This window comes from Netta rufina (genome assembly GCF_964035555.1).
Source record: "Netta rufina genome assembly, chromosome: W".
NCBI lineage: Eukaryota > Metazoa > Chordata > Aves > Anseriformes > Anatidae > Netta > Netta rufina.
In genome coordinates, this window is record NC_140139.1 from 15,949,508 (window position 1) to 15,964,373 (window position 14,866).

Sequence of the window (14,866 nt, forward strand, 5' to 3'; positions counted from 1 at the left end):
AGTCAGATCATGCTCCATTTTATTGCCCGAATAGCCTAACTTTTATAGTGAACTTAACAGGGGCGGACAGTGTTTCACACAAGATTATTGGTCAAAAGCACTCAGACAAACAACTACAAGAAAACAACCACACCTGCAAGAAAACAACCCCCTTGTGATTAGCAGTCACGCAGACCTTGTCCTTGAAGCCAGCTGCTGGTAACAATATTTTTCTGAATTCCTCAATTGGGCGATGTGGGAACACTGTCATGGGAACTTCTCATAGTTACCCTGGTAGCTTGGTTTGCTCAGCTACAGCAAGCCATAGGATTTGCTGAGGCTTACTCCTGGTTGCTTAAAACAAGCTCAGATCGAACAACTGTTCCACGGACTCATGTCCACGCCCTTTGTGCCGATTCCCAACAATTCCCACTTTTTCTTTTAGTACGAGCAGTACTTGGCCGAAGGTGTTTTCCATCAGATGTTGAATACATGACCTAACACAACTACAATGACATAACACAACTTAAACCTAATAACACTACAATTACTGTAATCACTTAATGGTAACACAACTTAAACCTACTCACTTAATGGTAACACAACTTAAACCTAATAACACTACAATTACTATAGTCAATGAATGGTACTCTGCCAAGGTATGTAACAGAAGGTGTGCTAGGGCTGGCTAGACTTGCACAGAAGGTGGTGTTATTCAGTTCCCTAGCTAGAGATACCCAGACATTCTCCTTTGAATCGAAGGCTGTCCTTGGCAGTCCTTGAGGTATCGCAGCCCATGTCATTGTCAGAATGATTATCAGGAACCTCTTCATGGTCGTCTTCGGCGTGTGCAGATTCTATGGCTGCTTTAGTCCACTTTGCTAACACTACAATTACTATAATCAAGAGCATGAAAACACTTTGCAATAGACCTTTTAACCACATTTATCACAATATCACATGCAATGATGAGTGACACCACAGCAAACAGAATCCTTAATCCCTCTTTGACTAATCTCAGTAACCATCTATGCATTGTTTCAAACAAATCAGTGAACCATTGATTGAAAGGATTGATACCATATTGAATCTTTCTCATGTGCTCTTTCAGGAAAGTAATGGATTTGTGAATTGACTCATTATGATCAAAAAGGTTTAAACAGTACATTCCCTTAAATTTCTCCAAGCGGCTACTTCAAACAATGACTCCGTACTTGTGAAACATGATTTTGCTCGACCGATCACAACTAGTCCCGCTAGTTGTTTTCAGTCTACTCCCTGTTTTTCTAAAAAGCGCTGTAATAAATCTAAGCCTACTTCGTCCTCCATTTTCCTATGATTCCTGCTGGCACTAATTTCCTATGATTTCAGCCTGCACTATGGCAATATCCTGCACTATGGCAATATCCCGGGAACCTTCCTTCCTGCACTATGGCAATATCCTGCACTATGGCAACCTTCCTTCCTGCACTATGGCAATATCCTGCACTATGGCAACCTTCCTTCCTGCACTATGGCAATATCCTGCACTATGGCAATAACCACAAGAATATAATTTAGAATGATAAGCAAACAAACGAGTATTGTCTCTCATTGTGTTCCTCGTGAAGTGACTTGCAACACTTTGTTTTAAAACCTTACCCTTACACAAATACTTTCAACACAAAATACCTGGACATTTAAGAATAACACATACAATTATTAACACTCCAGTTAGTATCCCTCCAGCAGCCGAAAACATACTGTTTGTCTGCAGCTTCAGGAGATCTTTGCTCCTGCGGTGAGCAGCTGAAAGTGGAGTCCCCTCCAAACAAAACGCTCAGGGTGCACCTAGGGGCGTCCACACCGCAGCCGATCCCCGCAGCCGAGCAGTTGTTATGTGCGGCCACAGATGCCACTCCAGGCACTAAAATTGCCAATGCCACTCTAGCTGCAACCCCACATAATTCAACATTATCATTACAATCCAGTGCAAGCAATGCCCATTTATGTCTGGTGATCTCATGCAACTGTAACAAGCTAGAAGCAAATACAATGAGTTTATCTAAGTAACATGGACATCTGATAGCATTTGCAGGGATACCTTGCCAGGCCCTATCCTCACAAATCAGAAAAACATCAGGAGGTAAGGCCAAAGCTGTACAATTGTTCCAAACACTGTAGTTGTTACCCCTTGTCTCCATGCTATAAACCACTAAACCCTGCTTAGCAGTGTCATTGTAATCACAGGTGTTATTTGTATTTTTGTACCCGTATGGCCCTTTCCAGGTTCTTGTAGCAGGATTCATCTGATAGCCAGGGCTACATTCACATTTGTAGCCACCTTTCAGGTTGATACAGATTTGACTACAGATAGCAGGGTTTTGGCATTCATCAATATCTCCACAGTTTCTCTTGTCTACAAATTCAAACCCAGCTGGACAGTCACATTCATTTATGTTGCATTCCTTCAGGGGCTCATCACCCCAGTCCTTGCAGTCTCTCTGCTGGTTACACACTTTATTGATATCTATGCATTCTCCACTTCTGCACTTGAATTTGCCAGGTCCAGAGCACTGAATAACATTGTTACAGTTTGTTCATCAGTGCCATCCAGACAGTCTCTCACACCACTGCACTGCCTTCTCCTATGGACACAGTTCCCATCTTCACATCTGAACTGGTCTGGCCTGCAGGTCCAAGAAGGGCAGTTAATTTCATCACTTTCATCCTTGCAATCAGGATCTCTGTGTGGTGGTTTTACTCAGGTGGGCAGCCGAGCTCCACCACAACCGCTCTCTCACTCCCCCTCTCCTCAAAGAGGAAGGGGGAGAAAATACAACACAGAGAACTCGAGGTTTGAGATAAGAAAGGTTTAATTAAAGGGAAAGGGAATGGGGAAAAAACAGAGACAAAAGAAGCAATCAGTCCGCGCGGAAGCACAGAGAGAGGAAAAATTATTCTCTACTTCCCATCAGCGAGCGGTGTTCGGCCACGTCCTGGGAAGCAGGGCCCCAAACGCGTAGTGGTTGTTCAGGAGGAACAGCCCCCTCCCCCACGAGAGCCCCCCCTTTTATTGCTGAGTGTGACATCAGGTGTTATGGAATATCCCTTTGGTTGGTTTAGGTCAGCTGCCCCAGCAATGTCCCCTCCCCATCACTTGCCCACCCCCAGCCTGCTGGCTCTTGGGGGCTTGGAAGGAGTCCTGATGCTGTGCCAGCACTATGCAGCAATAGACACAACACTGGAGTGATATCAGTGCTGTTCCAGCTACGAGTGCAGAGTACAGCACTGTGTGGGCTGCTGCAGGGAAAAGGTGACTCCAGCTCAGACAGACCCAACACAACTTCCACCCCTTATTCCATAACATTTGTGTCACAATCAGGTACAGTTTAGTATATAGATGTTCTCATCACCATTGTTTTCTGTCCATTGAAGCATTTTTATGTCTGTACTTCTCTTTATTCTATAGGTCTTTTCCCAAAATGCTCATAAAAACTGTTGATGGTTTCGCCTTCATCTGTCAAAGTGGTCACTCAGGGCAGGCGAAGTTGGTTTTCTTGACACCAGCACCAGCTTAGCTCACATCAGTGTTGCACTTGCCCGGTTCCTTGCAAAGTTGACCTGTCATTGGTTCTGCAGTGTCCTCCTACAACACATAACTTGGATGACAGATTAATTTTCTCCCAGTGTTAAATCTCCTTGAGGCACACACTTGATATCCCCATCTTTCTGCATTACCCACCAGGTATACCCTGGTCCTTGGGCAAAGACAATCCCACGAGTGGGTTTGCCTTTTCCCGAGGCAGGGGCAACCCACACCGCCTTCCCCATCCACTTCCCCACATGCACTACAGGGACTTTAGCTTCTCCCACAGTGTGTAGGGGTTTTGTTTCAGCAGGACCAGGACAGTTTTCAGACCCCCTGTTGTTAACTAGCCAAGTGGCCTCTGGTAGATTTATATCCCAATGTTTCCATGTCCCAGCACCCAATGCTCGCAGCATAGTTTTTAACAGTCCATTGTACCTCTCAACCTTCCCAGAGGCTTGTGGGTGATAAGGGATGTGATACACCCATTCAATGCCATGTCTCTTGGCCCAGGAAGTGATCAAATTGTTTCGGAAGTGACTCCCATTGTCGGACTCTATTCTCTCCGGTGTACCATGTCGCCACAGCACTTGCCTTTCCAGGCCCAAGATAGTGTTTCGGGCCGTGGCATGGTTTACAGGGTATGTTTCCAGCCACCCAGTAGTTGCTTCTACCATGGTGAGTATGTACCGTTTGCCTTGGCGGGTTTGTGGAAGTGGTCCGATGTAGTCAATCTGCCAGGCCTCACCATATCGAAATCCAAGCCATCTCCCCCTGTTCCAGGGAGACTTTACCCTCATGGCTCGTTTAATTGCAGCACAGGTCTCACACTGATGGGTAACCTGTGTGATGGCCTCAATGGTCAGGTCCACCCCTCGATCACGAGCCCATCTATATGTGGCGTCCCTCCCCAGATGTCCTGATGTTTCATGAGCCCATCGAGCTACAAACAGTTCACCCTTACGTCCCCAGTCCAGGTCCACCTGAGCTATTTCAATTTTTGAAGCTCGATCTACTTCTTCGTTGTTCTGATGTTCTTCGGTAGCACGATTCTTAGGCATATGGGCATCTACATGACGTACCTTTACAGCCAGGTTTTCTACCCGGGCAGCAATATCTTGCCACAGGGTAGCAGCCCAGATAGGTTTACCTCTGCGCTGCCAGTTGTTCTGTTTCCATTGTCGCAGCCACCCCCATAGCGCATTTGCCACCATCCATGAGTCAGTGTAGAGATACAGTACCGGCCACTTTTCTCTTTCAGCAATTTCTAGGGCCAGTTGTATAGCTTTCACTTCTGCATACTGACTTGACTCACCTTCCCCTTCCATGGCCTCCACAACTTGTCGTGTGGGACTCCACACAGCAGCTTTCCACTTCCGATGGCTCCCTACCACACGGCAGGATCCATCAGTGAACAACACATATTGCTTTCTGTCTTCTGGCAACTCATTGTATGGTGGTGCCTCTTCAGCACGTGTTACTTCTTCTGTCGGTGCTCCGAAATCCCTGCCCTCTGGCCAGTCCATAATCTCTTCCAGGATTCCCGGGCGATTGGGTTTCCCCATTTGAGCCCGCTGTGTAATTAACGCTACCCATTTACTCCACGTAGCATCGGTTGCATGATGTGTAGTGGGGATTTTCTCTTTGAACATCCAATGTAACACAGGTAGCCGTGGGGCCAAGAGAAGTTGTGCTTCTGTACCAACAACTTCTGAAGCTGCTCTAATCCCCTCATATGCTGTTAATATTTCCTTTTCAGTTGGGGTGTAATTGGCTTCTGATCCTCGATAGGCCCGGCTCCAGAACCCCAAAGGTCGGCCTCGAGTTTCTCCTGGGGTCTTCTGCCAGAGGCTCCAGGTGAGCCCATGCTCCCCAGCTGCAGTGTACAGTATGTTTTGCACAGCTGGTCCAGTACGGACAGGCCCAAGGGCTACTGCACGAGCTATTTCTTGTTTGAGTTGTTCAAAGGCCTGTTGTTGCTCGGGGCCCCACTCGAAAGAGTTCCTCTTTCGAGTCACTCGATATAGAGGACTCACAAGCTGACTATAGCCTGGCACATGCATTCTCCAAAATCCCACAAGACCTAGGAAAGCTTGTGTTTCTTTTTTGCTAGTTGGCGGAGACATAACTGTTATTTTGTTGATCACATCCGTCGGAATGTGGCGACGTCCATCCTGCCATTTTACCCCCAAGAACTGGATTTCCTGTGCAGGTCCCTTGACTTTATTCTGTTTAATGGCAAATCCAGCTTTCAGAAGAATTTGAATTATTTTCTTCCCTTTCCCAAAAACTTCTTCTGCTGTGTTACCCCATACGATGATATCATCGATATACTGCAGGTGTTCAGGAGCGTTCCCCTGTTCCAGTGTCGTCTGAATCAGTCCATGGCAGATGGTAGGGCTATGTTTCCACCCCTGGGGCAGTCGATTCCAAGTATACTGAATGCCCCTCCAAGTGAAAGCGAATTGTGGCCTGCATGCTGCTGCTAGAGGGATAGAGAAAAATGCATTAGCAATATCAATTGTAGCATACCACTTAGCTGCCTTTGACTCTAGTTCGTACTGGAGTTCTAGCATGTCTGGCACTGCTGCACTTAGTGGTGGTGTGACTTCATTCAGGCCCCGATAGTCCACTGTTAGCCTCCACTTGCCATTGGACTTCCGCACTGGCCATATAGGACTGTTAAAAGGTGAATGAGTCTTGCTGATCACTCCTTGGCTCTCCAGATGGTGAACTAACTCATGGATAGGAATCAGGGAGTCTCGGTTGGTGCGATATTGCCGCCGGTGCACAGTTGTAGTCCCAATTGGCACTTGCTGTTCTTCAATCCTCAGCAATCCTACAGCAGAAGGGTCTTGTGAGAGACCAGGCAGGGTAGACAGCTGCTTAATCTTCTCTGTGCTCAAGGCAGCTATGCCAAAAGCCCACCGGTACCCTTTTGGATCCTTGAAGTACCCTTTCCTGAGGTAGTCTATGCCAAGGATGCACGGAGCCTCTGGGCCAGTCACGATGGGGTGCTTTTGCCACTCATTCCCAGTTAGACTCACTTCAGCTTCCAATATGGTTAGCTCTTGGGATCCCCCCGTCACTCCGGAGATAGAGATGGGTTCTGCCCCTTGGTGGCCTGACGGCATTAGGGTACACTGTGCGCCTGTGTCCACTAAAGCTTTATATTTTTGCGGTTCCGGTGTGCCAGGCCATCGAATCCACACAGTCCAGTAAATCCGGTTGTCCCTCTCCTCTACCTGGCCAGAGGCAGGGCCCCACTAGTCCTGGTCGGAGTATAAGGACATGAAACTGTTGGAAAGTGTCCAGAGGAGGGCTACGAAGATGGTGAAAGGCCTGGAGGGGAAGACGTACGAGGAACGGCTGAGGTCACTGGGCCTGTTCAGCCTGGAGAAGAGGAGACTGAGGGGAGACCTCATCACAGTCTACAACTTCCTCGTAAGGGGGTGTCGAGAGGCAGGAGACCTTTTCTCCATTAACACTAGTGACAGGACCCGCGGGAACGGGGTTAAGCTGAGGCAGGGGAAATTTAGGCTGGACGTCAGGAGGGGGTTCTTCACAGAGAGGGTGGTTGCACACTGGAACAGGCTCCCCAGGGAAGTGGTCACTGCACCGAGCCTGGCTGAATTTAAGAAGAGATTGGACTGTGCACTTAGTCACATGGTCTGAACTTTTGGGTAGACCTGTGCGGTGTCAAGAGTTGGACTTGATGATCCTTAAGGGTCCCTTCCAACTCAGGATATTCTATGATTCTATGATTCTATGATCTATCAATTATTTCTTCCAAACGTGAAGCAGAAATCTCTTCATCAGGGTCAGGAGTAATACTATTCCTTCTACTGCCTCTGGGGGACTGTTCAACAGAAACTGGGGCAGCAATCCTCCTAGGGGCCCTCTTTGTTGCTGTAGTATCTTTCCGTAGCTCACGTACCCGAGCAGCTAGGGCCGAGGTCGGTTCACCATCCCACTTCCTCATATCTTCCCCGTGGTCACGTAAATAAAACCACAAGGTACCTCGCGGTGTGCGTCCCGGATTCTCCCTTGTTTGAGCTGGGGACTGCTGGCACTTGATGGCCGAAAGATTTTTCCGTTTAGGTGAGGACGAAGCTATGTGTTCATCTAACCGTTGGGACAGTTTCTCCACAGCTGAAATGCAGCCCCGTACTGGGGGAGAGAGATTTTCTTCGTATTTATGAAGCTGGTTGGACACGGTATCCACAGTTGGCCCCATCCCCTCATCCCAACCCATGACTGCCAGTGTGCTGGCATGTGTTGGGGGTGCAGCTCGTACAAACTTCCGCCACATGGACGCTGTGCATTGCACTTCATCGGGGTCTTTAGGTGTCTGGGCGTTGTTTAAATCACTATAAAGCATCTCCAGCACAGCTAATTCCCGCAGCTGCTGGAGGCCCTTATCCATAGTGGTCCATTTGTTTACTTGGTAGACAATATCCTCTTTGTGGGGATACCTTTCTTTCACTGCTGTTAGGATTCGCCTCCAGAGGCTGATAACTTGTGCCTCTCTTCCAATTACTCTATCAATGAGTCTTTCTCTAGAAAGGGATCCCAGCTGCTTGGCTTCGTTGCCTTCTAGCTGTTGGGTATTGGCCCCACTATCCCAGCATCGAAGCAGCCAAGTGAGGATGTGCTCACCTGGATGGCGACTGAAGTCTTTCCGTATTTCTCGCAGCTCACTCAGAGATAGAGACCGAGTAGTTTCTGATTCATCTATGATTTCAGTCTCTTCTTCGCGATGTTGCCGTGATAACGCTGCTTTAGAGCCACTTGCCTTTTCCTCTTCTCCCTCATCCGTAGAAGGAGCTTCTTCCCTTACTAAACGACCTGATCTCCGTTTCCACTGTTTCGTCTTTACTACAGGGGCAACTGATACCATAGATGGTCGGTCCTCTAGGGTGGTCACAGTGTGTGCTGTCTCATTATCAAATTCAGGAACCTCCCTATCCCCTTGAGGGTGCTGGGCAATGTTAATTGACATCTGATAGGCGTAAGCCAGACCCCAGCAGAGTGCAGCCAGCTGGTGGAGTTCTCTAGTATTGCCAGGGTCAGGGCATACGTCTTTCAAACATTCCACCAGTTTTCTTGGATTTTGTACTTGTTCAGGGGTGAAATTTAGAACCATTGGGGGAGAAAACCGTGATAGGTACCTGCCCAAATCCCCCCACACACCTTGCCACCCACAACTTTGTCTGGGGACAGGTCCTTGAATAATATTCTTAATAAATTGCTTTACTTTGGAGAAGATGACAAACACTAGACCTAGTGATAGGAGGATAATATCTGACCAGGGGTATCCAAGATACTGAAAGGCTGCTGTAATTAGCCCACAGGGAGAAAAGTAGAAGGCACTGTAATTCCTAATATTTTCAATAAGATAATCTCCAGGAGACCAGGAGGATAACAATGCCGGGTTTGAATACCAAACAAAACTGAAGGCCAGTATGTTACAGCACAACATGATAAAAAAAACAAGCACAGACTTCAACACTTTCTCCGATCGGATGTAAAGGAAAAAAGAAAACAGAGAGTGGGCTATATACAACATATCCACACAGAAAAGTATTACCAGAAAACCGAGCATTATGACTACCAATATGTTAGTTGTAAATACTTCAATCAATGCTATTGTTATCTCAACCCTCGAGCCCCACGTTGGGCGCCAAAAAAGGACTGTGGTGGTTTTACTCAGGTGGGCAGCCGAGCTCCACCACAACCGCTCTCTCACTCCCCCTCTCCTCAAAGAGGAAGGGGGAGAAAATACAACACAGAGAACTCGAGGTTTGAGATAAGAAAGGTTTAATTAAAGGGAAAGGGAATGGGGAAAAAACAGAGACAAAAGAAGCAATCAGTCCGCGCGGAAGCACAGAGAGAGGAAAAATTATTCTCTACTTCCCATCAGCGAGCGGTGTTCGGCCACGTCCTGGGAAGCAGGGCCCCAAACGCGTAGTGGTTGTTCAGGAGGAACAGCCCCCTCCCCCACGAGAGCCCCCCCTTTTATTGCTGAGTGTGACATCAGGTGTTATGGAATATCCCTTTGGTTGGTTTAGGTCAGCTGCCCCAGCAATGTCCCCTCCCCATCACTTGCCCACCCCCAGCCTGCTGGCTCTTGGGGGCTTGGAAGGAGTCCTGATGCTGTGCCAGCACTATGCAGCAATAGACACAACACTGGAGTGATATCAGTGCTGTTCCAGCTACGAGTGCAGAGTACAGCACTGTGTGGGCTGCTGCAGGGAAAAGGTGACTCCAGCTCAGACAGACCCAACACAACTTCCACCCCTTATTCCATAACATTTGTGTCACAATCAGGTACAGTTTAGTATATAGATGTTCTCATCACCATTGTTTTCTGTCCATTGAAGCATTTTTATGTCTGTACTTCTCTTTATTCTATAGGTCTTTTCCCAAAATGCTCATAAAAACTGTTGATGGTTTCGCCTTCATCTGTCAAAGTGGTCACTCAGGGCAGGCGAAGTTGGTTTTCTTGACACCAGCACCAGCTTAGCTCACATCAGTGTTGCACTTGCCCGGTTCCTTGCAAAGTTGACCTGTCATTGGTTCTGCAGTGTCCTCCTACAACACATAACTTGGATGACAGATTAATTTTCTCCCAGTGTTAAATCTCCTTGAGGCACACACTTGATATCCCCATCTTTCTGCATTACCCACCAGGTATACCCTGGTCCTTGGGCAAAGACAATCCCACGAGTGGGTTTGCCTTTTCCCGAGGCAGGGGCAACCCACACCGCCTTCCCCATCCACTTCCCCACATGCACTACAGGGACTTTAGCTTCTCCCACAGTGTGTAGGGGTTTTGTTTCAGCAGGACCAGGACAGTTTTCAGACCCCCTGTTGTTAACTAGCCAAGTGGCCTCTGGTAGATTTATATCCCAATGTTTCCATGTCCCAGCACCCAATGCTCGCAGCATAGTTTTTAACAGTCCATTGTACCTCTCAACCTTCCCAGAGGCTTGTGGGTGATAAGGGATGTGATACACCCATTCAATGCCATGTCTCTTGGCCCAGGAAGTGATCAAATTGTTTCGGAAGTGACTCCCATTGTCGGACTCTATTCTCTCCGGTGTACCATGTCGCCACAGCACTTGCCTTTCCAGGCCCAAGATAGTGTTTCGGGCCGTGGCATGGTTTACAGGGTATGTTTCCAGCCACCCAGTAGTTGCTTCTACCATGGTGAGTATGTACCGTTTGCCTTGGCGGGTTTGTGGAAGTGGTCCGATGTAGTCAATCTGCCAGGCCTCACCATATCGAAATCCAAGCCATCTCCCCCTGTTCCAGGGAGACTTTACCCTCATGGCTCGTTTAATTGCAGCACAGGTCTCACACTGATGGGTAACCTGTGTGATGGCCTCAATGGTCAGGTCCACCCCTCGATCACGAGCCCATCTATATGTGGCGTCCCTCCCCAGATGTCCTGATGTTTCATGAGCCCATCGAGCTACAAACAGTTCACCCTTACGTCCCCAGTCCAGGTCCACCTGAGCTATTTCAATTTTTGAAGCTCGATCTACTTCTTCGTTGTTCTGATGTTCTTCGGTAGCACGATTCTTAGGCATATGGGCATCTACATGACGTACCTTTACAGCCAGGTTTTCTACCCGGGCAGCAATATCTTGCCACAGGGTAGCAGCCCAGATAGGTTTACCTCTGCGCTGCCAGTTGTTCTGTTTCCATTGTCGCAGCCACCCCCATAGCGCATTTGCCACCATCCATGAGTCAGTGTAGAGATACAGTACCGGCCACTTTTCTCTTTCAGCAATTTCTAGGGCCAGTTGTATAGCTTTCACTTCTGCATACTGACTTGACTCACCTTCCCCTTCCATGGCCTCCACAACTTGTCGTGTGGGACTCCACACAGCAGCTTTCCACTTCCGATGGCTCCCTACCACACGGCAGGATCCATCAGTGAACAACACATATTGCTTTCTGTCTTCTGGCAACTCATTGTATGGTGGTGCCTCTTCAGCACGTGTTACTTCTTCTGTCGGTGCTCCGAAATCCCTGCCCTCTGGCCAGTCCATAATCTCTTCCAGGATTCCCGGGCGATTGGGTTTCCCCATTTGAGCCCGCTGTGTAATTAACGCTACCCATTTACTCCACGTAGCATCGGTTGCATGATGTGTAGTGGGGATTTTCTCTTTGAACATCCAATGTAACACAGGTAGCCGTGGGGCCAAGAGAAGTTGTGCTTCTGTACCAACAACTTCTGAAGCTGCTCTAATCCCCTCATATGCTGTTAATATTTCCTTTTCAGTTGGGGTGTAATTGGCTTCTGATCCTCGATAGGCCCGGCTCCAGAACCCCAAAGGTCGGCCTCGAGTTTCTCCTGGGGTCTTCTGCCAGAGGCTCCAGGTGAGCCCATGCTCCCCAGCTGCAGTGTACAGTATGTTTTGCACAGCTGGTCCAGTACGGACAGGCCCAAGGGCTACTGCACGAGCTATTTCTTGTTTGAGTTGTTCAAAGGCCTGTTGTTGCTCGGGGCCCCACTCGAAAGAGTTCCTCTTTCGAGTCACTCGATATAGAGGACTCACAAGCTGACTATAGCCTGGCACATGCATTCTCCAAAATCCCACAAGACCTAGGAAAGCTTGTGTTTCTTTTTTGCTAGTTGGCGGAGACATAACTGTTATTTTGTTGATCACATCCGTCGGAATGTGGCGACGTCCATCCTGCCATTTTACCCCCAAGAACTGGATTTCCTGTGCAGGTCCCTTGACTTTATTCTGTTTAATGGCAAATCCAGCTTTCAGAAGAATTTGAATTATTTTCTTCCCTTTCCCAAAAACTTCTTCTGCTGTGTTACCCCATACGATGATATCATCGATATACTACAGGTGTTCAGGAGCGTTCCCCTGTTCCAGTGTCGTCTGAATCAGTCCATGGCAGATGGTAGGGCTATGTTTCCACCCCTGGGGCAGTCGATTCCAAGTATACTGAATGCCCCTCCAAGTGAAAGCGAATTGTGGCCTGCATGCTGCTGCTGGAGGGATAGAGAAAAATGCATTAGCAATATCAATTGTAGCATACCACTTAGCTGCCTTTGACTCCAGTTCGTACTGGAGTTCTAGCATGTCTGGCACTGCTGCACTTAGTGGTGGTGTGACTTCATTCAGGCCCCGATAGTCCACTGTTAGCCTCCACTTGCCATTGGACTTCCGCACTGGCCATATAGGACTGTTAAAAGGTGAATGAGTCTTGCTGATCACTCCTTGGCTCTCCAGATGGTGAACTAACTCATGGATAGGAATCAGGGAGTCTCGGTTGGTGCGATATTGCCGCCGGTGCACAGTTGTAGTCCCAATTGGCACTTGCTGTTCTTCAATCCTCAGCAATCCTACAGCAGAAGGGTCTTGTGAGAGACCAGGCAGGGTAGACAGCTGCTTAATCTTCTCTGTGCTCAAGGCAGCTATGCCAAAAGCCCACCGGTACCCTTTTGGATCCTTGAAGTACCCTTTCCTGAGGTAGTCTATGCCAAGGATGCACGGAGCCTCTGGGCCAGTCACGATGGGGTGCTTTTGCCACTCATTCCCAGTTAGACTCACTTCAGCTTCCAATATGGTTAGCTCTTGGGATCCCCCCGTCACTCCGGAGATAGAGATGGGTTCTGCCCCTTGGTGGCCTGACGGCATTAGGGTACACTGTGCGCCTGTGTCCACTAAAGCTTTATATTTTTGCGGTTCCGGTGTGCCAGGCCATCGAATCCACACAGTCCAGTAAATCCGGTTGTCCCTCTCCTCTACCTGGCCAGAGGCAGGGCCCCACTAGTCCTGGTCGGAGTATCTATCAATTATTTCTTCCAAACGTGAAGCAGAAATCTCTTCATCAGGGTCAGGAGTAATACTATTCCTTCTACTGCCTCTGGGGGACTGTTCAACAGAAACTGGGGCAGCAATCCTCCTAGGGGCCCTCTTTGTTGCTGTAGTATCTTTCCGTAGCTCACGTACCCGAGCAGCTAGGGCCGAGGTCGGTTCACCATCCCACTTCCTCATATCTTCCCCGTGGTCACGTAAATAAAACCACAAGGTACCTCGCGGTGTGCGTCCCGGATTCTCCCTTGTTTGAGCTGGGGACTGCTGGCACTTGATGGCCGAAAGATTTTTCCGTTTAGGTGAGGACGAAGCTATGTGTTCATCTAACCGTTGGGACAGTTTCTCCACAGCTGAAATGCAGCCCCGTACTGGGGGAGAGAGATTTTCTTCGTATTTATGAAGCTGGTTGGACACGGTATCCACAGTTGGCCCCATCCCCTCATCCCAACCCATGACTGCCAGTGTGCTGGCATGTGTTGGGGGTGCAGCTCGTACAAACTTCCGCCACATGGACGCTGTGCATTGCACTTCATCGGGGTCTTTAGGTGTCTGGGCGTTGTTTAAATCACTATAAAGCATCTCCAGCACAGCTAATTCCCGCAGCTGCTGGAGGCCCTTATCCATAGTGGTCCATTTGTTTACTTGGTAGACAATATCCTCTTTGTGGGGATACCTTTCTTTCACTGCTGTTAGGATTCGCCTCCAGAGGCTGATAACTTGTGCCTCTCTTCCAATTACTCTATCAATGAGTCTTTCTCTAGAAAGGGATCCCAGCTGCTTGGCTTCGTTGCCTTCTAGCTGTTGGGTATTGGCCCCACTATCCCAGCATCGAAGCAGCCAAGTGAGGATGTGCTCACCTGGATGGCGACTGAAGTCTTTCCGTATTTCTCGCAGCTCACTCAGAGATAGAGACCGAGTAGTTTCTGATTCATCTATGATTTCAGTCTCTTCTTCGCGATGTTGCCGTGATAACGCTGCTTTAGAGCCACTTGCCTTTTCCTCTTCTCCCTCATCCGTAGAAGGAGCTTCTTCCCTTACTAAACGACCTGATCTCCGTTTCCACTGTTTCGTCTTTACTACAGGGGCAACTGATACCATAGATGGTCGGTCCTCTAGGGTGGTCACAGTGTGTGCTGTCTCATTATCAAATTCAGGAACCTCCCTATCCCCTTGAGGGTGCTGGGCAATGTTAATTGACATCTGATAGGCGTAAGCCAGACCCCAGCAGAGTGCAGCCAGCTGGTGGAGTTCTCTAGTATTGCCAGGGTCAGGGCATACGTCTTTCAAACATTCCACCAGTTTTCTTGGATTTTGTACTTGTTCAGGGGTGAAATTTAGAACCATTGGGGGAGAAAACCGTGATAGGTACCTGCCCAAATCCCCCCACACACCTTGCCACCCACAACTTTGTCTGGGGACAGGTCCTTGAATAATATTCTTAATAAATTGCTTTACTTTGGGGAAGATGACA